The sequence below is a fragment of the Heliangelus exortis genome, chromosome 5, assembly GCF_036169615.1.
Source record: "Heliangelus exortis chromosome 5, bHelExo1.hap1, whole genome shotgun sequence".
In the NCBI taxonomy this organism is placed as follows: Eukaryota; Metazoa; Chordata; class Aves; order Apodiformes; family Trochilidae; genus Heliangelus; species Heliangelus exortis.
In genome coordinates, this window is record NC_092426.1 from 38,948,282 (window position 1) to 38,974,098 (window position 25,817).

The 25,817-nt window shown below is 45.7% G+C and overlaps 2 long non-coding RNA genes across 2 annotated transcripts; one reads left to right on the top strand and one right to left on the bottom strand.

Moving 5' to 3' along the window:
- LOC139796577 (uncharacterized) lies at window positions 1–25,808 on the top strand. The gene is made up of 2 exons (XR_011726061.1): window positions 1–171; window positions 25,170–25,808. It is a non-coding gene; the product is annotated as an uncharacterized lncRNA (long non-coding RNA).
- LOC139796576 (uncharacterized) lies at window positions 23,971–25,306 on the bottom strand. The gene is made up of 2 exons (XR_011726060.1): window positions 25,200–25,306; window positions 23,971–25,098 (listed from the first exon to the last, which is right to left on the bottom strand). It is a non-coding gene; the product is annotated as an uncharacterized lncRNA (long non-coding RNA).
- Window positions 25,809–25,817: the final 9 nt, after the last annotated feature.

The window sequence follows — 25,817 nt, forward strand, 5'->3', positions numbered from 1 at the left end:
CGCCGGCTGGGCCCAGGCCGGGGAGTAAAGGGGGAAGCAGAGAGGGCGGGCTCGGCGGCTCCTCTTGAGGGGGACTACTTGACGTGTCGGTGCGGCGAATTTATTTCCCTTTGCCTAAGGAACGGGCTGTGCTGCGGCTTCCATTGCCTAGGGAAAAAGCCCGGATGTAAAGTGAGTGAAACTAAAGTAGAGTGAAGTAGGGCACCAAACTCTACCGGAGCGGCGACGCCGGCCACGGCGGCGGGGGGCCCCGACCAACCGCACTGCCCGCCGCCCCGCCGATACCAGACGGGGGTTGCGGGGACGAGGGAGGGATGGGGGGGAAGCGAGGCACTGAGTGAGGGGGACGCTTGGGCCAGCGCGCAGCTCCCCACCGCCACCTCCCCTCCCCCCCCCCCCCTCCCCTCCCGCCCGCCCGCCCGGCCGACGCGCGGGGCTCGGCGGGGGCGGGCGGGCGGGCGCGCTCCCGGGCGGGCGCGGGGCCGCGCGCAGGAAGCTGGGGCGGGCGGGAGGAGCCGCGCGGGGCCCCGCCGCGAGGGGCTCCGCACAGGAAGTTGATGCAACAGGGCCGCGCGAGGGGGGTGCGGGGGGGCGCGCGCAGGAAGCTGCTGCTGCGGCGGCGGCGGCGGCGGCGGCGGGAGGGGGGGGCGGGGCCAGCGCCTCATCCCCGTGGCGGTGTCCCCGCTGCTGCGCTCCCGGTCAGGTCGCTCTCCCCGCCGTGGCGCAGCAGCGGGGTGAGGGCCCCCGTTAGGAGCTGCCCGCCCGCCCGCTCTCCCTCCCTCTCTCTCTCTCCTCTCTGTCCTCGGCGCAGCGATGGTCCTGCCATGTTACTCGCAGAAATATCGCAGCCGTGCGGCCGGGCACGGTTTCCCTGCTCTTTTCTCGCTGCTTCTTTCCGTTCATGCAACGGGCTTCGCTTATTTATTTATTAACTTACTGCTCAAGTGCCGGGTGATGCTGCCATTTGCTTTCGAGCGAGCAGCGGCGAACGGCACCGCATCGGCTTTCCCTTTTCTCCTTTTTTTTTTTTTTTTTTTTTCTTTTTCCCCTTTCCTCTTTAATTCCCCTCCCCAAAAACACAATCGTGGGGAGTCCGAAAGTTTCACAGGCGGGTTCGAAGCGGTGAAGTTACACGGCGTGAATTCGAACCTTTCTGCAGTTAAAGGCAAACCCAGTGTTTTTAGGGTGGCTGTTGGGGTCATACCCTGCTTGGGGAGTCCCTGTGTCGCTGTGAGGCGACAGTTTGGGGACCACCGTGCCCCCGTTCCCAGCCTCCGCACTACGGGCCGTGCGGGGCCAGCCCTGGTAACGCTGTGAAGTCTCCCAAGTGACAGGCGTGGCCCGCACCCACTCCGCGGTTCCGAGCGCTGAACGAATCCCGAGTCTCAGAAACACTGAAAACCTCGCTGGCGTAGCGGAGCCACCATTGGGAAACCTGCGGGACGTGTCCTGAGCGCTGCGGGATTTGCGTGAGCTCTCTCAGAAGGCCGGGATTTGATACAATGCAATACCGTTTTTGGGTTTTTTAATTAATTATTTATTATTATAATAATTATTATTATTAGCCTCTCGCATCGCTATTTCTGCAAAAAGGCTCCCAAGTTGGGAAGAAAAGCGTTGCAAGTGTTCCGTGAAACTGTGATGAACTCAGCGTTGTGTTGTGAAACTGAAGCCGTGAAGCAGTCGTGATGAGTAACTCGGGACTCGTCATAATTGGGCAGTAATGCAGAGTTTTCTCATCTGGTGGATTCTGGTGTACTCAGCGTGAGCAGGGATTTACAGCAAGGTTCCCTCTCAAAGTTGGGCTACCAAGCCATTGTTTCTTTAAGTACTGTTAATTTTCCACCTCTTTTTTTCCATTTGCTTCCCAAGTTCTATGTGAACCTCACAACATTTTGTGCCTTTCTTAAAGCTGCAGCTCCTGGCTCCTACAATTATGCAGCAAATTTGGGTTTATTATTTTTTAATTAAGTTTCTAGCCTGTGGGTTTGTAGATACGAGCTTGAAGGCACAAACATTAAAATAGACAAACAAAAAAATAGAAGGTATGAAGCAAATGGTCCTCAAAAAATATCCTTTTTTTAATGTCACATTGTTTGGCTTTTTCTTCTTAAGGCAATATCTCCTAACCCCCATTTATTTACTCTTTTTTATTTTTTTTAACTTTTTTTACAAACTGGGTATGATTCTGAAAAGCAGGTTTGATGGAGTACTGAAAAAATAAAGCCACAGAACATATCAGGGTGTTCATCAAATAGGTACTGTTAGGTGTGCAGTTCATGGGTTAACAGGTAAGGTCATGTGCAAAATGGAAGACACCACAAAAAAGTCTAAAAGCCATGACAGGTTTTCTAACATGTCCAGCTGTGACAAGAAGTGATTATTATAATAAAAATATTACACTGTTTTTAATAAATGTATCCTTCTTATACTTTCTACTTCATTTATACAACTGCTCCATAGATTAAATAATATGGTGATCAGGTTGATTACTGTCACATCTGCAAATTAGTTAACTAATTAGTTAACTGAGATTCCTTTTGGGACTGGGGAAACATCCAGCCTCCTCCCTTCTCTCACTTCTCCCATCTCAAGTCTTTAACCAGTTTTTAAGCCTCTCTGGAAATCCCAGCTCCAATACTTATATTGTTTCTCCCCTTCATGTAAACTTTTACTACCAGCAGTTCAAATTCTGGAGGCAGTGTTACAACCCAGACAACAGCCTGAGTTTTAATTTTTATCTTCAGTTAGGGTTGGATGCAAGAAGAGGAGTCCACTTAGAAAACAGTGAGACCAGAGTTTTGTCCTTTGTTTTGATAGAGGCACCAGAAAAATAAATACCAAGTAAAACTCTTTATTTCACTGGTTTTTATTCTTCTGTTTGACAAGCAAGTTAAAAGAAGGCAGAAAGTGATAAAGTGTTACTAGAGATTTGGCATGTTTGTTCTGCTGAGGAGTCAATACAGTTTGGCTAAAGTTTGTTTTAGAGATGAACTTTGGACAAAGTTCAAAGAAAAAAATAATCATTAGCTGTTACCATAGATATGCAAAGAAATTATACATGGTTTGTCTAAGAACACAGAGTGGGATGGGTATCTCCTGATACTGGTTACATTCAGTGTACGCTGCCCACAGTGATCTCAGGTCACAGCTGGGTAGAGTGGCTCAGGCCATGATATCCCCTGAACTCAGCAGTTTAATCCACAGATCCTGGTTGTCACAGACAAGTTTTTTCTTTAAAAACAGTTCTCAGAGCCCACTGTTTTGTGATGAAGAGGAGTGGTCCCAGTCTCCACACTACTTACCTTCACTTCCATGTCAGCAAAAATGGGCTCTATAGGTTTATGCATAGCATTCACCTTCTAGTAGCATTACAAGTGGTTTCAGGTGTGAAACTGGAAGCAACAGTACCACCAGATGAAGAGCTAAATGCAGAATAAACTGGCTGGGTTTTTTTGTTGGCTTCACCCGTACACATGTAACACATTTTCTTTTCAGTGAATGGGAACCTTGCTTGAAGCCTAGGAAAAAAATTCCTTCCTTTGTTTTGTGAGTCTGCCTCCAAATGGGGTGTTAATGCTGCACATCAAAAGTTCATTTTGTCTGGATTTTCCACTGATCCCATCACCCTGGATGCTTATCCAGCCCCTTCCACCAAGTTGGTTTCCAAAGAGCACTTACAAATCAAATCTGAAGCCTCTGCAAAGTTAGTGGAAAACTCACAAAAATCAATAGGCTTTCCATGAGGATTTGTGACCAGATGCTCAGTGATGATGTTTCTCATTGAATGTTATTTCATCAGTTCTTTCAGAGAAAAAAAAAAGTCCATGTAAAGTATTCATGGAGGGGCATCTCCAGAGTTGTCATTACTGACAATTACTGTAATGAATATCCAGAATAGTAAGCTACAGTATAACATGCTTTGCTTTATCCAGCCAATCTTACCATGGTATTTGCTGAGAATACTTGGATTAAAATCCAAGAAGACACTGGTAAGCATGCAAAATGGTCTTGTGGCAACTACATTGAAAGGAATTAGCAGTAAATACAAAAGTTCCTAAACTACAGGTCACAGACCAAGCTGGCAGCAGAGTGGTCACATACACCTTTCTTTTTCCCTGCTTTCCAGCAACAAAACTACCTTACAAAATAAAACATGAGTTAGTTACTTGCTTATTACTGTTTTTCACTATGCTTTTGGCAGGGTTGCCTAGATGGCTGCAAATAAGAGCCTGTGCAGCCACACTTAAAAGAGAAAGCAACAAGACCATTTCAGGCAAGACATAAGAAAAGAGTCGGGAATCTGTGTGGTTTTCTCATCGTGTTTGAACGCAGGATCCAGGCAAAGAACTGCTTCTCCAGGCAAATCCCTTCCTCTTTCCTGGGGTCAGGAAAGGATAAGGCACCAGTCACTTCCAGATGATAATGAAAATGAAGCAGACAGTTTAGACCACAGAACCTGAGAACATGCACCAGATGCACGTGAGATGCTCATGTCCGCATTAAGGACACGAACTTAAGTATGAACTGCAGTGCTTAAAACAACAACCTCTAGCTTCAGCCACAGGTTCTTGCTTTACATAAGAGCTATCAACTATGGCAATGAAGCAGAACCCCACTTGCCATGGCCCACCCAGAAGGATTTGCACACTTGGCAGCTGCAAGTGAGTCCGGCCAGGAGTGCTGGAGCTGCAAATCTTGCTCTCCTGATGCTCTTCTGATGCATCTTCTGATGCATCTTCTGAGGCACTGCCTGGGAGGAGGCAGTCATTGACCTGGGTGAGCTAAAAGTGGTCATAGGAATGCATTGCTTGGGACCTATGTTCCAGAAGAAGTAATTAAGCCTTCAGGCTGCCCTGTACCCTTTGCAGAGTTTGTGTTCTTCAGGCAGGCCCCACAGCAGCAGAGCCAGGGAAGGGCTGTCCACACGGCATAGCACTGGGATTGTAGTGGGATTTCACCAGGGGTGTGAGCTCTCCAGAGAGCAGCCTTGAGAGGATGGCTTGGTCTCACTTTCCTTTCTGCTGATTACTGGAGATCCCAGATATTCCATACAGAAAATAGGTGACTATCTCAGAGGGAATAGCCTGTCCTGTTGCACCAGAGAGCAGGAGGGACCCGTGAAGATCCACCATTATTTTGTACCTGCCAGCAGCTCCCAGAGCCCTTCTTCCTTGTCTCCCCTCTTAGTGTCTCAGACACGCTGTGGTTTCAGTGTGTAAAGTCAGAAAGGTTGGCAGCTCCTTATCTAATCTGACCCTCAACAAAATGCTGATTATTTCCGTGAGTAATTCGGTCTCAGATCTGCAATTTATGGAGACCAAAGTGTCTCTCAGTCTTCACAAGCTAAGCCATGCTCTGCTTCTAGAGGTGCATCTGCTTTCAGAGAGTCTGGTGGTCTGGTCACTTCCCAATTGAAGGAAGATACAAGCAGCAATACTATCTCTGGGAATCAAGAGCAATGGGTTTCCTTTTTTTCCCCCTTTTCTCTTTAGGTAGATATGAGCAGTTGTAAAGGGGACATTGCTGATGTCTCTCAGGTGGCTGGCCAGCCTGACTAAGCATGCTTATGGATCCTGTTTGCTGTCTAGAATCACAATGAGCTAGAAATTTTGTGCCAAGATGCAAACAGTCCAGGGAAGAGTTTTTCACTTTTAAGCTTGCAGTATGAAACATCATAAAATCATATCAAGTAAAAGAAGTTCCTTTTGCCTTATTGTCTTTTTATTAAACAACATGATGCCCCCTAATTTGAGCTGATTTGTTGTAACACTGGTCACCCACTAAATTTTTCAGTTGGAGATTAACAACCAATCTCCACCAAAATCCCCTTTTCCAGATGCCTTCAGCAGGATTCTCTCACTTTTATTTTCAAGGAGTTTGGAGGAGAGAAAGTTTAGTAAAACAGGAAAGCTGTGGATGGAAATGAAACTGCTGAGTAAGCTTTCAAGGACCCAGAGAAAGGAAATGACAACTTTTTTAAGTTGTGTTTCCACATGTCACTAACCTGATAAGGAAAGGAAGTGCAGATTGGTAAACCAGAGGCTTAAGCCATAGACCATGATAGCATCTGCCAGGTTGTAATGCAGACATCTAACCTGGCAGACCTCTCACATGCACAGAAATCATCCATTGCAGCAAACAGCATCCACAAAAAAAATCTCCTTTCCTGTGAGTGGTACAATGGGAGTGGACAAGACAAGTTATTTTAGTTTCTTTAGGTGTTAATGGTCTTTCTGGCACCTCACAAGGGAGACATTGTAAAGCAGATGATGTCCCAGCAACATACAATTTAAAAGGTCACTATGGGGGAAAGGCAGGGAATTAAGGTGCCTTAGGAAAACCAGGATATTAATGCTTCAAACATAAATACTTGTGGTTTTCAGAATTATTTGTGTGGATTTGATCCCTCAATCCTTCCATATCACTAGAGACATAAAGGGTGTGGTGTTTAAATAGATGGAACACCCAAAAGGCAATTAATTTCTCTTGGAGTTTTCAACTGAGCATGTACTTGAGCTCCCAGTTTGGGATGATCAGGTGAGCAGCATCTTTTGTAGAATGATGTAGCAAGAAGAATATCAGTGTTTGAGAGCAGTGCAGAAGTAGTAAGCTTTGGAAAGTGTGAACTGCTGGAATCCCATGTATTTCTGTATGTCTTGTCCTGAGATCAGTGTGCTGAAAAGTAGCCCAGCATAGGCACAGGGACAGGAGAGGGAAGAGGGGTTGTGAAACAGTTGTTATCAAGGAGGGATGGGGAAGTGGAATCCAGATGATGAGCTCTGCCTGGCTTTGCATGTGAGAATAAGAGAGTTAATGATGACTCAATGTGCAGAGAGGTCAAAGCCAATGCAGAGATTCAGCGTGGGTTTTCATGGCCTAATTGTAAGCAGTGATAGCCAACTCCAGATTATCTAGGATTAAGTGTACTGTGGGTGCAGATACCCCCCAGGTGTCTGATGCTGAATGAGCATGGGCTGGTGGGAGCACTGCTGCTCTCATGCCACACGACATCTCATCTTCTGAGGGTCTGTGGTCCCCTGCCCTTCGTAGTCTCCAGAGTCAACAGCCCTTCCCAGTGATGTGACACCCTCTTCTCTGAGCTTCCTGGGTAGGTCTGCCCATCTCTGGATTTCTGCTTTTTCCTGCATGATCTTGTCTTGCTGCTTTCTTGGCTAAGCTGGAGGAGTTGAATGTGGCTGCATTTTCAACCGAGCGGGAAGGGGCAAAGGAAAGATCAAAAGGAGAGTCAATAAACCTGATGGGCATGGAAGGGATCTGCACAGTGAGATGATGCTCCTTTTATTCAGCCCTGTCTTGCAATGCAGCTACTGCATCATAAATTCAGTAACGTGTATATAGTGAGAGGTCTCCACTGATATTTTATTTATCATTCATAATAATACCCTTCGCTCAAGTCTTCTGTTGTTTGAGTGATAGGCAAGTTGCAAAATATATCACTTAGGAGTTAGGGAATTAATCAATTAAGCCTGTTTGTACATTCTTTGTGTTCAAAATTGATTAATAGCAATAAGACACACCAACGTTATGATTTGCAGCTAAAAGACAGATAATGTCAATATATTCACAGATCTCACTGGCATTGCTTCCCAATATGAATAGTACACATAACCATAAACATATTTTTTCTCTCACTGGGAGGGACAGAATGAAAAGGCTGTTTCTTTCAAAACTCTATTAGGCAATCAAGTGGAAACATGACATAATTTGATTAGTTTCTCTTGCAGTGGACTTGGGAACACCATAATGAATCTGAATAAAAGCCTGTAATGGTTTGTAAACATTGCAAAGTTTGTCTTCACCTTAGTCTTCACTGGTAATATCAGCTGGGCTCCTGAAAGCATCAACTCATTGCTTGCCATCAGCCAGGTAGTTAAACAAGGAACTGGAATTTATTTGGACATATCTAAAACATGGAATGTCCATCAAATTCAGTGGACACTTGTATTTTGTCTATTTTCGAGCTGTTGTATGCCCACCTCCTCAGAGCAAGCTGGATGCTGTTGTTTAAAAAACATACACTAGAATTAGAATTAGGAAATAACTTTCACCTTGAAAAAAAAAACCAATGTGGGGACGAGGACTTCATAGCTGAAATAAGAGAAAACTGAGAGGGGACATAAGAGGCAAAAATAGGGAGCAATTGTTCACTGCTCCTCAAGATGCAAGAATAGAGGCACTGAGTGAAATAATTAGACAGTGTTTGGAACAAACAAAAAGCAATACTTTTTTTGCTGAATGCATAATGACATTTGGAACTCATTGCTGCAAGATTTCATGGCTCCTGAAAGCATGAATGTGTTCAGAAAGGTGTGAAACAAATCTACTGAAGGGTGCATCTGACTCAGCTCTTTATCACTGATTGCCAGAGGCTTCCAGAAGGGAAGATCCTTCTGTATGCACTCCATTTCTCACAGTCCTCCTCAAGTGCCTGAGTCAGGACTTTATGAGAGAAAGGCTGGGCTGCACGATGTATCTTTGGTTTCCCCCAGTATTGTTACTTTTATGGATTCAGGAATAAAGGAAATAGTAATGTTTTTGCAGAGGGGAAAAAAAATCAGCTTCTCTGTTCCTGTGTGCCAATGGTGTAGAGACTTTGCACTTTACTTGAATAGAGTGAAACTTCTTGTGCTGTGGGTTGGGTTTTTTTTTCATCGGAGACTGAAAACAGTCCTTGAATTGTCATTCATATCACATGTATTGGAATGGAAGGCAGTTTATCTTTGAATAAAAACAGATTACTCAAATGGGAATCACTTAGGGGGACTGTCTGAAGGCTCTGGAGGAGCTGTGCTGCACGTTCCCACAAGCCAAACCAGCATCCTGACTGTGCTGCTGGAAGTAGTGATTGCAAGCAGGAGCTGGCCAGGGCACGTGGTGCCCAGTGGTGGCCCAGTGCCCAGTACCCAGCTCTGGGGTTCCTGCAGTGAGAGAATCAAAGAGAATCATAGAATGGAACCTATGAGATCCTATGAGGAGAGGCTGAGGGAGCTGGGGGTGTTGAGGCTGGAGAAGAGGAGGCTCAGGGGAGACCTCATCACTCTCTCCAACTCCCTGAAAGGAGGTTGGAGCCAGGGGGGGGTTGGGCTCTTTTCCCAGGCAACTCTCAGCAAGACAAGAGGGCACAAGAGGTCTCAAGTTGTGCCAGGGGAGGTTTAGGTTGGACATTAGAAAGAATTTCTTTCTGGAGAGGGTGATCAGGCATTGGAATGGGCTGCCCAGGGAAGGGGTGGATTCTCCATCCCTGGAGATATTTCAAAAGAGCCTGGATGTGGCACTCAGTGCCATGGGCTGGGAACTGCAGTGGGAGTGGATCAAGGGTTGGACTTGATGAGCTCTGAGGTCCCTTCCAACCCAGCCCATTCTATGATTCTATGGTTCTATGATTCTATGATTCTATGGATTGGGTTGGAAGGGACCTTAAAGATCATCAAGATCCAACCCCCTGCATGGGCAGGGACCTCTCCCACTAAAGCAGGTGTCACAAAGCCTCATCCAACCTGACCTTAAACACTTCCCAGGAAGGGCACCAACAACTTCTCTAGGCAACCTATTCCAGTATCCTGCCAGTCTCATGATGAAAAATGTTTTCCTATTATCTAACCCAAATCTACCCCCTTTCAGTTTAAAACCATTACCTCTTGTCCTGTCACTACTCTCTCTGGTGAAAAGCCCCTCCCCAGCTTTCCTGTAGCCCTTTCATGGACTGGAAGGTTCTCCAAGGCCCCCCCAGAGCCTCCTCTTCTCCAGGCTGAACAGCCCCAACTCTCTCAGCCCATCTTTGTAGCAGAGGTGCTCCAGCCCCCTGGATCTGCAGCATCCCACCAGCACACAACCATCCCATCTCCCACTTCCCTGGAGAGACAGACATCTGAGGACATCTGCTTGTAAACTGCTTGGCAAATATATATGAAGTGCTACTATTTCTGTTGAGGTGGACAAAAAAAAAAAAAAAGGAAAGGGATGTCCCCTGGGAACTGGAGGAGCTGTTTTGTTTCCTCCTCAACTTACTGGCAGGGACTGAAAAGTTGTGCCTCAACTCAACCACTTCTTCCAGCACCACTTAAACTTGGATCCCTTGTTCCCGAGGGCAGGAAATAGAAATGTCCTATGGGACAGGACTTCTGGGAGGAAGCAATGCATGTTATAACCACCATGCAGTTATATTTACAAGTATCTGTATGAAATTTGGCACTTCCACTTTAGACATAAAGAGAGGTTTGTGTGCCTAAAAGCCTGTTAGAGTTTTCCATGAATACTGGTTGATCTCCTAGTATATATATTCCCTTCAGGACTTGCCCTTCTTTTACTAGGAGACTATGGCAACCCCAGCACTACTAAATATAATATTGAGATTTGGCAAAACATATTTTTAATTCCACAGTTTCATATGAACCATGTCTTTCCTCACTTGCCTGGGATGCTTCCTGCTTTTAAGGGCTTCTAGTATGAGCAAAACTGAACTTAGAGGGCTAGGGAGTAATTATATCAATGGATATTTCTGGGGAATTAATTCACAAGTTTAAAATTCTTTAGGAAATCCCTTCTGGCAGAGATGAGAAAACTGTATGAGGAATATTAACCTTGACTGATAAACTGAGACCTCAAACTCTGCTTGCCCTCATGGGGAAGAAATGCTTCCTTTAAGATTTAGAGAGAAATTTAAGGAAGATACCCAAATACATAAAGGTTCTAAAACACAATTTCCAGGCCACTGTGTCCCTCAGCAATCCAACTTTCACCCAGATCTGAAAGAATTTAATTTTTTCCCCAGAAACAAATATTTATCTGCTATTTGTGAAGAGCTAAGGGGTAGGAAGCTACACCCCTTCTCCCATAGAGTCCTTAGAGGGGATAGAGTAGATTATGTTTATTTATCTTAACTATCATGACTGTCTGTCAGCAGATTATCTCCTTCTGGCATCGAGATGTCTCCTTTTCACCACCAGGCAGCTGCAGAGGGTTTTTTGCTGATTTTTGGCTCCCTAGTTCATTGTGTCTCTTCCTTTGGTTGCTGGTGTGAACTGCTTTGTGGGGAATCTGCCTCTGAGGGCAGTCTGCCCTGATAGTCTGCAACACATCTGTGAAGTATAGAGTCCTCCTTTGTTCCAATATTGAGGTTAAAATGGTGTGATTAGATAGATAAAGTGTAGTGTCATTTTGTGTCCTCTGGATCAAAGTACAGCTGCCTCCTTGATGCTCTTTGAAACAATTCAGGCACAGGAGCTTGTGCTGGGAAGCAGAGGTGGGATTGTCCCAGATGTGCAAAGCTGCTCATGGTACAGCAGCACCAACACCTGGCTCAGATGAAGGTCATGGGCAAACATTTAGGGAAAAGGCTGACTATTTCCACCCCCAAAAACATAACATACAGCATTAGCATTCACAGACTCCAGCTCTTATCTCTGAAATGTCACGCAGTAAGAAAATGTGCCCTTTACCATTACCTGTCTTATTCCTACTGCTACCCCTAGCCTTGGGCTTAACATCTGCAGAGGGGATGTGCCTGTGCCAGAACTGGGTGTGCAACAGAGATATTGTCCTTATCTTCACCTGGGAGAAGAAGCTGAATACAGTAATAAGTCCCCTACACCTCCTGATTGCTTCTTTCCACCTTGCTTAGTGCATGGAGGAAACTCCTTCCTCTTAACTTCAGCCTGGGACATCTCAGGTTGTATCACTTTGAGGGAGAGTCCAAGTGCTGTGGGGTGAAGCAAGTTCCTGTGACACCTTCATTCATGGGGGTCCAGGGTATCTCAATAGGGTGAATCCCAGGGCAGGGGCATGCTGGGGGGGTCCATCTGCATCTGGAGCAGTCCAGGGTGCTGCCATGTGGCAGGGCCCAGAATGGAGTAATTTGGAGGCTGAGATTCCTCAGAATTTTAAGGTGAGGACTGGTCACCTCAATTGTGGTTTAACTCTGGCCCAGCAATTAAACCGAGTAACAGATGCTCTCTGTTTATCTCTCTCTCTCCTCCCTGATAAAGAAAGGAGAGAGAGAAAGGGAGAGAGACTTACGGGTTGGACACTAAACTACACAACTTTAATAATACAATAATGATAAATAGGAAAAATTACTAAATAAATACAAATATACAAATATACAGGAAAATTGATACCACGTTCCTTCCCCTCTTCCCCCAATAACTCTCACATCACCACCGAGGCTGCAGGGCAGCCCTGGGAAAGTCCAGGCTGGAATCCTGGAGTCAGAAGCATTCAGGAGCTTGAGGCAGGAACACACAGATTTAGGGTGGCAGGGATCAGGACCACAGGCAGAGGAAGGGATGGAATCCTCCCAGGATGCTGAAGGAAACAGGGAATGGGTGAAGGAAGGGAAGCAGGAGGGCAGGAAGCTGGAAGAAGGAAGCTGGAAGCCCGAAGCTTCCAGCTTTCCAGCTTTCCAGCTTTCCAGCTTCCAGCAGGATCACCAGAGGTTGCTCAGTCCCAGGAATCCACACCATGCCTCAAGAAAGAGACTGCAGACTGCCATAATTTACAAATGTCTCTCTCTTAAGCTGCCATTTGGGGTGTTGTGGGGCATCTCAGTTTGGCATTTACAGGACACCTTCACTTTGCTGTAGTTCATGGGGTAGTCAACATTCAGGGAGGTCTCCAGACCTCAGTCGATTGGCCTCGATATGCCAGTACAAGGGTTGGGATAGGGAGTTAGCTCACCATTTTTTGGAATTCAGGACAGTCTGATATGAAGGAGACCAGAGAACTTGATTTTATGGAGGAAGGGTTCTCTAAGCACACCACCATGTGATGCCAGCATACCTTAGTATGGTATCAGGAGAGCAAATCTTAGAGATCTCTGCATATTTGGCTTTGGGAGGGCCCCAGGAAACTCAGCTGGAAATCATGCATGGTGCTGAGCTCCATGTCCACCGTGTTGCTTCTTAATTTGGGAGGATCCATTGTGCTTTCATCTCCTATTTGTCTCAGCTCAAAGGAGTGGCAGGGCACCCCAGGGTGTGGGGAAAGGCCTGCCAGCAATAATGAAGTAAAAGAAGGAAAAGGAACCTGCATTTTTTCCTAATTTGGATCAAATATTTGGATTAGAACAGAAGGGTGTAAGAGATTAGGGGTGTTTGACTGTAAAGCAGATGGGACCAGAGACCATGAGGTCAAGTGTTGAAAGTTAATAGAGAATAGACTTTTGATGGGCCAACAGCTGGTGGAGGGGGACATTCTACTGGTGTTCAAAAAGAAACTGTAATGTTTTAGATATTTCCATTTCATGGGAAGGAATGAAAGGTACCCTGGGAAGTTACATGAGATGGTCAGGGAAAGTACCCAGTCTCAGTGATATGTGCAGAGCAGGGGTAGGTAGGAGATGGCTTCTAGAGATGGGTACCTGGAGAAAGAGAAGGAGAGAGATGAAGAGGAGTCATGGGCAACAGAAGGATACTCAGAGGGTATCAGGATAGGGTAGGTGAGGAAAATACAATCCCAAATTGGGTAAGTTGCTTGAGAACAGTAGGCAGAAAGTTAAATTGGGATGAAAGATGTGAAAGGGAAAGATCAATGAAAAACAACAGTACCAAGGAGAAAGAGAGAACAAAGAGAGAAAACCAAGCTGTGAAATCTACCTGAAAAGACAAGGGAGTTCCTCACTCCCTATCTCTCACTGCAGTGAATATTTGGAGGATTTGACTTGCTGCTTGAGGCAAATTATGTTAAGTAATGGACATGATAATGGGGTTTACACATGGAGGGATCTCCTTGCCTCCTTAGTGCTCTTTCAATAACAAGTGTGTGGCTTTACATTACATCCTTTTTATAAGAAAGGGCTCTACAGTACATCAAGGATTTTATAGTGAAGTAAGGGCAGTAAGGTCTGGGACCAGGAAAGGTGACTGGGTGTGCATGGAAACATTTCAATACTGAGGAAAGTGTGTGTTCATATTGGTTTTGTGATGTTTTTTTTTTATTCAGTTCTGAGATGTCTTAGGGAGTAATTCTGAAATACCCTGAAGCTCATCTGTGCAATCACACAGCACCTACAGGATGGAGAGGGGATCAGACCCAGCCAGCACGGGGTTAGGAAGGGCAGGTCCTGTCTGACCAACCTGATCTCCTTTTATGATCAGGGGACTGCCTGGTGGATGAGGGGAAGGTTGTGGATGTGGTCTACCTGGACTTCAGCAAGGCCTTTGACACCATCTCCCACAGCATTCCCCTGAAAAAGCTGTCAGCCCACAGCTTGGACAGGGGCATCTGTGCTGGGTTAGGAACTGGCTGGAGGGCCGGGCCCAGAGAGTGGTGCTGAACGGGGCTGCATCAAAATGGCAGCTGTGGTGTCCCCCAGGGATCAGTGTTGGGCCTGGTTCTGTTTAATATCTTTAGTGATGATTTAGATGAGGGGGTTGAGTCCACCATCAGCAAATTTGCAGATGACAGTGTGGATCAGCTGGAAGGCAGGAGGGTTCTGCAGAGGGACCTGGACAGACTGGAGAGTTGGGCTGATTCCAACGGGATGAGGTTCAACACAACAACCCCATGGGGAGCTCCAGGCTGGGCACAGAGTGGCAGAAAGGGACCTGGGAGTCTGGATTGCCAGGAAGCTGAAGAGGAGCCAGCAGTGTGCCCAGGTGGCCAAGAAGGCCAATGGCATCCTGGGCTGGCTCAGGAACAGCGTGGCCAGCAGGTCCAGGGAAGGGATTCTGCCCCTGTGCTCAGCCCTGGGGAGGCCACAGCTTGAGTCCTGTGTCCAGTTCTGGGCCCCTCAGCTCAGGAAGGAGATTGAGGTGCTGGAGCAGGTCCAGAGAAGAGCAAGGAGGCTGTGAAGGGATCCAGCACAAGTCCTGTGAGGAAGGGCTGAGGGAGCTGGGGGTGTTGAGGCTGGAGAAGAGGAGGTTCAGGGGAGACCTCATCACTCTCTCCAACTCCCTGAAAGGAAGTTGGAGCCAGGGGGGGGTTGGGCTCTTTTCCCAGGCAACTCTCAGCAAGACAAGAGGGCACAAGAGGTCTCAAGTTGTGCCAGGGGAGGTTTAGGTTGGACATTAGAAAGAATTTCTTTCTGGAGAGGGTGATCAGACATTGGAATGGGCTGCCCAGGGAAGGGGTGGATTCTCCATCCCTGGAGATATTTCAAAAGAGCCTGGATGTGGCACTCAGTGCCATGGGCTGGGAACTGCAGTGGGAGTGGATCAAGGGTTGGACTTGATGATCTCTGAGGTCCCTTCCAACCCAGATGATTCTGTGCTCTGTGATTCCTTTCCTCTAGTATGTCTGTCTTCCCCCGGGATTTACACAATCTTCACCTTTTTTTTCATGCTGTGTTCTAGGATTACTGTTGTCTTCTGTTTTCTAGCTCCATTTTCCCCTCACATAGACTCCCCCTTGTCTGTTCTAGGATTTGAATTTCTTTTTTTTTTTTCTTTCCTTTTTTTTCTTTCATTCCTTCTTTCCCCCCTTTCTTTCCCTTCAGTTTAATTCTACCTTTAATTACTCCCATCTGTAAAATCTCCTTTCTCTCTTGCCCCCTAATGCACATTCTCTCTCATAGTCTTCTACTTCCCCGTGCTCTTGGGTATGCTCTTCACTAGCTTCCCATCTTTTTTTCTCCAATCCTCCCTTGGCATTTTCTTTCCTCTCCTTGTTCCTGCCTGTATCCGAGTGAGTGCCTCTCCCTGCCTTCCTTTCACTCCATCCTATTCCTTCCTTGCCTGCAAATCCCCTGGTCTCCATCTTTCCCTTGCTGCCAGTGCTTCCCTACAGTTCAAATGTCTCCATCTTTCTTCTCATGGGAATATAGGTTTGGGATAGCTTGTGGGAGAGTTAAGTCTGAAGAGAAGGTCTCACAATGGGAACTTGAGAACAAGTCATGAGGAAAGCTAAAGAGGAATTGAAGTGTGTAGGAGGAAAGTAAAGGAAGGGAAATGAGGCCAAGGAGGTAAAACCAGAGAGTAGAAACACGAGCCATGGAACACTCAGACAGGTAAGAGGGGAGAGAAACACACACACACAGAGAAAAAAAAACAAACCAGCAGAAAAGATAAGGGTTTATCTGGAGCTGTGGCAAGGAGTCAGAATCACTGAGTTTCTGATATCCTATTCAGATGTAAACAAATATTTCTTCATCTGTATTGAAGTGATGCCCAAAGGGCATCAAATCAACCCACAGCACAGCAGGGTTATTTGCACACTGGAGACCTTGCAAGCCTGGCAGCACTTTTGCTGTAATGCAAGGCAAAGAGCAGGGAGGAAAGTAGAGCACACCTGAAAAGCTGTCAGGTGGGTGTAAGGCAGGGGTGTTATCCCTGGTTGGAGCTTTTTGCTTTATTTCCCACCAAATATGAAGATGCTTCCTCACATATGAGCCAGGATCAACTCTCTGGCAGGACAGCCTGGCCCTTACCAGCTCTGGCTACTCCTCTTTGGCCTGAAGACAAGCAGCTAAACATTCTGCTTCTCTGTCCTGTGCTTCCCTTAACTGAATCCCATATGTTCCCAATAACTCTTACCTTGTGTATTCAGTTGTGTCACCCCTGTTTAGGTACATGAACAAGAGAGGAGAGCCAGACCCTAGTTAAAAAGTATCAGACTCGGTTCTACCAATTTTGCTGTTCTCTTTGGACCCATAACCACATGAAAACAATTATAATAAAGAGTGATTTCTTTTTCTATGTCTTGCCTATATCTGGCCATATGTCAAGACTCATCCTTTAGTGCCTCATCCTTTATATTTGTCAGAAGAACACAAGTAAAGGTTGTACTAACTGCTATTTGCTCTGGTCCCAAGGTAGTCAGCCAGTTTGAAATTCAAAGGCAATTTAGAATGCAATCACCCATCCTACTGTTGGCATTTTGCACTCCCTTTATTGAGTACAAAGCAAGTCACATACCCCAGGTGCTTAATATTCTTCTAAAAAATGAAGACGTTAAACATATTTGCTTTTCATCTTGCAAATGCTCCATCCCCCTGATGCAGTGGCTCTGGCTTCCTAGGGACTGCCTGTCTAGAAATATTTGTGTAGAGCTGCTCACTGTACAAACACACCTTTAGGATCTACTCATAGAATCATAGAATCATGGAATGGGCTGGGTTGGAAGGGACCTCAGAGATCATCAAGTCCAACCCTTGATCCACTCCCGCTGCAGTTCCCAGCCCATGGCACTGAGTGCCACATCCAGGCTCTTCTGAAATATCTCCAGGGATGGAGAATCCACCCCTTCCCTGGGCAGCCCATTCCAATGTCTGATCACCCTCTCCAGAAAGAAATTCTTTCCAATGTCCAACCTAAACCTCCCCTGGCACAACTTGAGACCTCTTGTGCCCTCTTGTCTTGCTGAGAGTTGCCTGGGAAAAGAGCCCAACCCCCCCCTGGCTCCAACCTCCTTTCAGGGAGTTGGAGAGAGTGATGAGGTCTCCCCTGAGCCTCCTCTTCTCCAGCCTCAACACCCCCAGCTCCCTCAGCCCTTCCTCACAGGAATTCTGCTGGATCCCTTCCCAGCCTCCTTGCTCTTCTCTGGACCTGCTCCAGCACCTCAATCTCCTTCCTGAGCTGAGGGGCCCAGAACTGGACACAGGACTCAAGCTGTGGCCTCACCAGGGCTGAGTACTCTCCATTTAAATCCACATAAGTTGGTGGTAATGCATATATTCATATATTCTGAAGCATATATTCTGAATATTCCTTGGTCCTTACAGTTGCAATCGCTTTCTGAAGAGCAAAAAGTTTCCTCAGGCTTCAAAAATATCTTCACTCCATCAGACAGCACAGACTGAGGATGTTTGCACTTAATGTAAATTGCCAGGAATCCTGTGTTGCCCACCCAAACCAACTCTTCTCAAGGGAAACACACTGCACCCTGTCCCTCCCAAATGCACCACAAGCCTTGACCAACACTTGTTGGCTGTTTCTAGCATGAACTAGTAAAATCTTTATAGAATTTTCAGCATGGGAAGGGATCACACCTTTCATAACACTGTATTTCAAACATGTAGCAGATTATAGGAAAATAATCTGCAAGAAAAGCCCCATCTATGCTCAGATCTTCTCATTTTCAGTGGCTTGCTGGTGGTGTGCTAGCCAAATCATTGGATTTCTCTGCCTACTCTTCCTTATGCAAACAAGGGGAAGTGATACTTAGTCAGTATTATAACATCCAGGGATGCAAATTACCGTGCCAATGATTACTGTTTGTTCTCAAAACACATCCCATTTCCCTTTATTCCATTTACAACACTGGATTAGTCACTTCCAATGTTACAGAATCATAACCATGCATTTGTTCAGATGAAGTATTAGTAAAGTGACTCTAGAGGTGGGCTACTATTGAACACAAGGTTATGCAGGATCAAGTTGCTTAGATACTGGCTGATGCAGGCTATTAATTACAGAGGTGACCAATAAGCAGCACTAAAAAGTGCATAACATATTGGGGATATAGCAAATGCTTGTCTGATTCAACATGTGATGGCTAATGAAGACTTGTAACTCACGGGTAAGAACAGCTTCACTTTCTTGCAGTCATATTGACTGCATCAGGAATTTCATAGTAGTGCAGAACACTGGTGGGTTATACAACTGTTAGAACTGTCAGGGTTTAACACTGGCCCAGCAATCAAACCCAATGAGAGATGCTCTCTTAAGCCCTCTCTCCTTCCTGATAAAGAAAGGAGAGAGAATAAGGGAGAGAGACTTATGGGTTGGAAACTAAACTACACAACTTTAATGAAACAGTAATGATAAATAGGAAAAATTACTAAATCTATACAAATATACAGGAAAATGGATACCACATTCCTCCCCCCTTTCCCCCCAGTAACTCTCACATCACCACCGAAGCTGCAGGGCAGCCCTGGGAAAGTCCAGGCTGGAATCCTGGAGTCAGCAGCAGTTGGGAACTGGAGGCAGGAACACACAGATATGGGCTGGGATGGATCAGGAGCACAGGCAGAGGAATGGATGGAATCCTCCCAGGATGATGAAGCAAACAGGGACAGGCAGAGAAGGGCTGAAGGGAAGAGTGAAGGGTGAAGGAGTTTGACTCTCATGGTCCCTCAAATTTATGCTGTGTATGCACATATGGAATGGAATACTCTGGTCAGCTCTGGTCATCTGTCCAGATGGATGAACAGAATCCTCACAGGATGCTGAAGCAAAACAGGGAATGGGCAAAGAAAGGGAAGCAGGAAAGGCAGGAAGGGCAGGAAGCTGGAAGCTGGCTTGACCCTTGTGATCCCTCAGATTTATCCTGAGTATGAGGTGTATGGGATGGAATCCTCTGTTTGGTCAGTTCTGACATCTCTCTTGTCCGTTCCTCCCCAAAGGAGGCTGCAGGTGGGACCTCTTTATTCCTTCTGGAGGGTAAAATGTTCCTCAGAGCTGAGCAGTGCCCTTGGCTCTGCACACCAGTCTCTAGCAGTAACTATAAACATGTAGTGGGATCAGTCCTAGAAGCAGACACTGACTGAGAAACTTGCTGTTAATTTCAGCAAGTGCAGCTACTTACAAGAGACTGAGCTGAAAGCAAAAGTACAAGACAGAAAATCACCTTTATCCTGGCCCAAACCAGGACAAGAACACATCAGTGTGCTCCCTTGAATGTGGATTTTACCAAGCAGGAATTATCTTCAAGAACCTACGTACATCTTCACATTTTTGCAAAGGTGTTTTTCACTGTTGCGTGTGTATTAGTGCCAACATATCTCTCACTGAATTTGGGATTGTAAAAAAGACTCTGATCACTGACTACATATTGTCCCAGCAAGGGAGGAAAATGTTTTATTGAAACTTGCTGAAATTTTGAATGAGTTTTAATAACTGAGATACTGGAGACAATTACAAAATTTCAGCGATTGAACTGAAGATTGGAAACTGATAAAGCAGTTCAAGCCTGTATAAAAACACTTTTCTCAGCTTAGGTCAGTGTGGGCTTTACACACCCTTCTTTGCAGATAAGGAGGAAGGAATAGTTGTAGTACAACTTAATTCTTAGAAGGTTTTGACACCACTGCACATGGCATTCTCCTAAGCAAACAAAGAAAATATGGTTTAAATTAAATCGTAAAGTAGATGCATGGCTGTTAAAAAAAATTGTTTTAAAACCCAGTTATTGTTCTACATAAGACTTACAGAAAATTTTAAACAGTGTCCTTCCAACATCTGTGTGGAATCCATTTTGTGCAGTATTTTCATCAACAACCTGTGACGAGGGAATTAAGTGTACTCATAAAACCTGCAGACATCATCCAGCTAGGAGATGATGCAAACAGCCTGGTGGATGGACTGAGAATTCAAATTGATCTTGCTAAATTGGAGAAAATCAACAACTCAGTAAAGAAAAGTGCAAAGTGCTACACTTAAGAGGAGGAAATCAAAAGCACCAAGAGAAAATAGGGAAAACAGGCAGCAATACTGCAGAAAGGCAGCTTGGGGGGTGAGCCATGACGTGAACAGGAGTCAGCAGGATGATGCTGTTCCAAAAATAAAAAAAGGCAGAGCTAATGCAAGGTGTTGGGTGCACAACCCTGCATGTGTCCAGTTTGCTCTTCCTGGCGTGGGGAAGGCCAGACACAAACTGAAGTTTTTATAGATGAGCAGAGAACCTGAGAAGAGGCTTTGGAAGAACATCCAGTGAAGAGAGATTAAGAAGGTTTGTTTAAGAGGGGCAAGAACAGAGATGTGGTTGGATCAAGCCAACAACTGTTGGCTTGTAAGGATGAAATTTGATCACTGACTCCTTTGAGTGGGCCAAGGAGACATTCCTGCTTCAAAAAAGAGACCCTTGGAAGGTATGAAAAGCCCTGCCATTTAGGCATAAGTGAATGAAGTTGTGGAGTTACTTCAGGGGCTGTGCACAGCACACTGTGACCAGATTCCTCCAAGGATGCTCTAAGTATGCCCAGGCCTGCAAGTGAGCAGCCAGTGCAGGATGCAGATGGGAACAAGCTCAAGACAGCTGAACAGTGGCCACAGATGAACTGTGTCACTTCAGAAATTAAGACAAATGGCTTATTTTGCTGTAAATTGCCAAAGTGACAATAATCTGGCAGTGAAAGCAGAGCAACTTCCTCCTACCTATCAATATTCACTCTCTCCAACTCCCTGAAAGGAGGTTGGAGCCAGGGGGGGGTTGGTCTCTTTTCCCAGACAACTCTCAGCAAGACAAGAGGGCACAAGAGGTCTCAAGTTGTGCCAGGGGAGGTTTAGGTTGGACATTAGAAAGAATTTCTTTATGGAGAGGGTGACCAGACATTGGAATGGGCTGCCCAGGGAAGGGGTGGATTCTCCATCCCTGGAGATATTTCAAAAGAGCCTGGATGTGGCACTCAGTGCCATGGGCTGGGAACTGCAGCGGGAGTGGATCAAGGGTTGGACTTGATGATCTCTGAGGTCCTTTCCAACCCAGCCCATTCCATGATTCTATGATTCTATGAACATGCAGAAATCCCCTATGGCATCTGGAAGAAATAAGACATGGATTATAACTCCAGCCTCTCCTGTTGAGCCATTTCTGAACAAGTTGGTGGGCAGAGCCCAGAAGGCTTTCCAGGGAGCAATGTAAAGTGGCAAAACTCCTGCCAGTCTCTCCTTGTCAGCTGTGTCTTACCTAGAGACATGTGGACATTTTGCTTTCCAATAGCTGCTACTCTCTGTTGTGATTTACCTGGGGAAAAAAACGACAGCATTTTCCTCCACCTTTTCAGTTACAGAGATGACTGCAGTTTGAATTCTGGAGCTTTGAATTTAATTTAGGAAACAAAACAAAAACCACAGAACAATCCTGGAGCCCACTGATTTTTTTCACCTGTTTCTCAGCCAGAAGAAGGAAAGCATAGCCAATGGCAAATGGCATACACGAGTTTGCTAACCCCCAGTGTCCAAATTCAGTGAGTAATGTCTCCTTCCTTATGGATGAAATTGATTAGCAGGTGAATATTGCTCTTGATACTCAATCAAGAAGCCTAAGATTCTAGTAAAAGTTGGGAAGCTGTAAGGAGATCCATCATTACTTTGGAAGTTGTATTCTCTACACACAGCTGAGAGGATGCAACAGAACTGAACTGTTTCTGTGGACCATGGTGGAGCAGAACCAGTATCAATGTGGAGGAGTGGGCAGGGGCTGGATGGGCACATAGCAATAGAGCTCACTGCATGGCACTGGGGAAACATTCACCTATCCCTGTGCCACATCTCCAACTATAGATAATGAGCCTGGCTTCCCCTTATAAATAACTTAAACCAACTATCCTTAAGAATGGTTTGCCTTATAAACAGCTTACAGGGCAAACACCACAGACTCTGTGGCATTTTTTTCTAATAAACACTTTTCAGAACCCAAATAGGTCAGTAGAATACTTGCAGATGCTATTTTTCTTAAGGGAAACATGTGCTTTCATAATGCCTTGTTAGTATAAAAAAACCAATTCATTGCACTGATTTAAATATATTAGCTAGCATCTAACCTGCAAAAATTTAATTGCAAAAACAATAGCAAGGCTGCCCTCCATGCTCATGATGCTACATCTATTTTACACAGAAATTGGTATCTGAAGCACAGTATAAAATAAATAAAATAATTGCTGAATAAAAGTGTATGTGGGGGGATGAACAGACCTGTTGGTTTGAAGTTAAAATAAAAAACCCATTACTAACAGAGTGGCTGCTTAGTCCAGCTGGAAGCCAGTCCATGCAAGGACTCTGGATCAAAACCACACACTACAGCCCAGGGTAGCCCCAAGTGACAGTGACTGATGGGGCAAAGAGGTGTCCTGTGATCCCAGCTCCTGTGCACAGAGTACAAGATTGCTGGGACAAGTGATAGGACAAGAGGAAATGGCCTCAAGTTGCACCAGAGAAGGTTTAGATTGGATATTAGAAAAAATTTCTTCACTGGAAGGGTTGCACCACACACAGGCTGCCCAAGGAAGCCACCCTAGAGGTACAGAAAAGACATAAATGAGGTGCTCAGGGACATGGTGTGAGGTTAACAATAGAACTTTATGTTCTTAAAGGTCTTATCCAAAACAACTCTGTGATTCTGTGATTCTACAATGTTCCAAGAGTTAAGCAGATAAACAAGCTGTGAGCTTGTTCATCCAGGAACAAGTTCATCACCCCTGTCCCCTCTCCTGTCTTGAAGTGTTCTTCCAAGTGACTTCTCAAATGATGAAGCTTTTCCTCTACTTGCAGATTGAAGTTTTTACAGAGTAGTTGTTGGTGGCTCCAACACACTGCCACTCGTTGGAGAAGATAAAAACCCTGGGTTTATTCTCTGCACATGGCCAGGGAATGGTGGTAAGTTGGGGAATGTCTGAATTAGCTGGGGTTTCAGGAGCCAAGTTCACCCCAGGGCCAGTGGGCCCAGGACTTTGTTTCCATTATTTTCCAGAACTGCTCCTAACTTCTGAGAATTATTGAGTGCTGAGACTGCTGGCTGAGCTGGATTCTGGTGAAGGAGGCAAAGCAGCTGAACTTGACCTGGATAGCAGGAACATGTTGGCCTTGTGAAATATTTCTGACAAAGTATCCAGTGTTTTCGTTTCAGTTAAGGTCAAAAAAACTTCATTGCCACAAGCTAAAAATGCCCATTTAAATTCTCTTAAGGAGACAACTGGAAAGTTCAGTTCTCCAGCCTTGTCAAAACAAGGGTTTTAGCAGAGTGCTGCTGGGCCTCCTGGCACCACCCTATTGATGGGACTATTTCTTTGTTCATGAAACTTGGCTTAGCCCTTTCATAACACCCTCTTAGCACTTTTCAAGAGCCATTTAACACTTTGTGCAGTGAACAATATGTGGCTGAGAAGATGGGAACAGAAGAGGGATATATTAGGGCTGACTGCTGTTTGAGGGAATCTGCTTATTAAAGCAGATGATAACACCAGAAACAGTGATAAGGTACTGTGGTAGCCAAAAGAAAAAGCCTTCCAGGGCTAAATATCCTCAGACTCTGGTACTGACTACTTTTTAAGCAAATCAAACTCCACAGCTGCTCAGTGGAATCTACATCTTTATTCACTATATAATTTGCTTGAACTTGGTTGCCACCTCTTGAAGAACTGGCTGATGATCCAGATATTTTCCCTTTTAAATAAACATCCACTACCTGTGAGAGAGAAAATGCCCATGGACTATCTGTTAAAAGGGACAGGATGTTTGGTTAACTGTTCCAGGATAAGATGCTCCTGAGCAGCTTCTTGGTCTTTTATTTCACTTCATCAGCTCACATGTCCATGATTGGAACTTCAGACTGGAGTTTTCCATGCTTGACAATCTGCTTGCTGCACTTCACTGCAGTTTCAGCAGTGCCTTGTTGATGGGAAAGCTCTGCCCATGCCCCCCGGGAGCAGACAGATCTGCCCTGGTGTGCCTTTTATTATCCTTTATATTTCTGTGCTTTTGGTCCACGGAGAATTTTCTGTATATTTTCCTGCAAATAAAATACACAGATTGAATGTACACGACTTCATTGGCATATTTTGAATCCCTTTTTCTAGCAGATCTTTCCTGTCAGCGTCCCTTTCCAGATTTTCCACTCCTCTTTCTGTTCCACTCCTCTTTCTGTGGATGTTCCTTCCTCTGTGTCACCTGGAGATAACTTGGCAGCCCCAGGAGATGCTTCTCTGCAGAAACTGCAGGTCCTAGAGTGTGCTCTGCCAACATCAAAGATAAAACATTAAAGACACTGACACAACAATGGCACTGGCAAGCAGGTCTTGCACATGTGAAGAATGTGTGAGGGTGTCCTTATGCACCTCCTTCTTCTATCCATCTGTTTAAGGTGATCCCCTACCATTTCCATCATAATTTGTATATATTTCCCAGTTCAGTGCCTGCTCTCACCAAGAACATTAATTCAAACACAAATTAATTCAAACACAAATTAATGTCTGTGAAAGTCTCCATGTTCTTGTAATTACCCACTACCTGTCAAAAGTTTGATCACTCCTTGAATATTGATTTTTCCCTTGTAAATCCCAGTTTTTCAAGGGTGGGGAGCTAACTCCACACTTACCATTTGCTTCTTAAGCTTTGCTTGGATTTTCTTTGAAATACCCGGCGGCTTTGCAAAGGGGAGGTGTTGTCGGATGGATGCAATTCAGAACACGGAGTTGAAAGGCTGCAAAAGTGAAGAGAATGAATTCCTCAGTTATCCCATTGCTCTGCACTGCAAGCCCCGGGCTCCTGCAGGGAACAGATGACATGACACCATCAACACACCGGTGCACAGCGAGCAGGAGAGCTCCTCACTCACTGCACGGCCATTTTGCTGCCAGGGCAGCCGAATCAGAACCAGCACCAGCTGCCTGCTACCAGTTCCCCCCAGTACAGCTATGGGAATTGGTGCTTGTGTGCTGGGATCCTGCCCCAGCCTCTCGGCGAGCTCGCAGCCGGCATGAAACATCACGCTGCCCACAACATACCAGTCAGTAGCCAGGTTGCCAGTGAAAATCCAGCCCTACCCCGCGAAACGCTGCCACGTCCGAGTTAGAAGCTGCTTTCTCCAGTGGGAAACACAAAGCCACAGGACAGCCCCGACAGCTCATCTACATCCTCCTGCGAGATCTTCCTCCAGACTCAGACCTTGGATCCATCTCGGCATGCGGATGAGGTCAGTGCTTACACACCAGAGCGGTGACACAAAGATGTATCCATGTGTCCAGCCGTCCCAAGGAGGATGCGGAGCGCTGGGACCCATCTTTGCGTTCGGAGAAGCCCAGCGCTCATACATCAGAGCGGCGATATATGGCGATAAAGAAGCGCGGCATCCCCTACGCAAAGCCCTCTTACTACGAAACCACCGCCTCGTGATCCCCAAGGAAATGAAAAGCCTCCCCT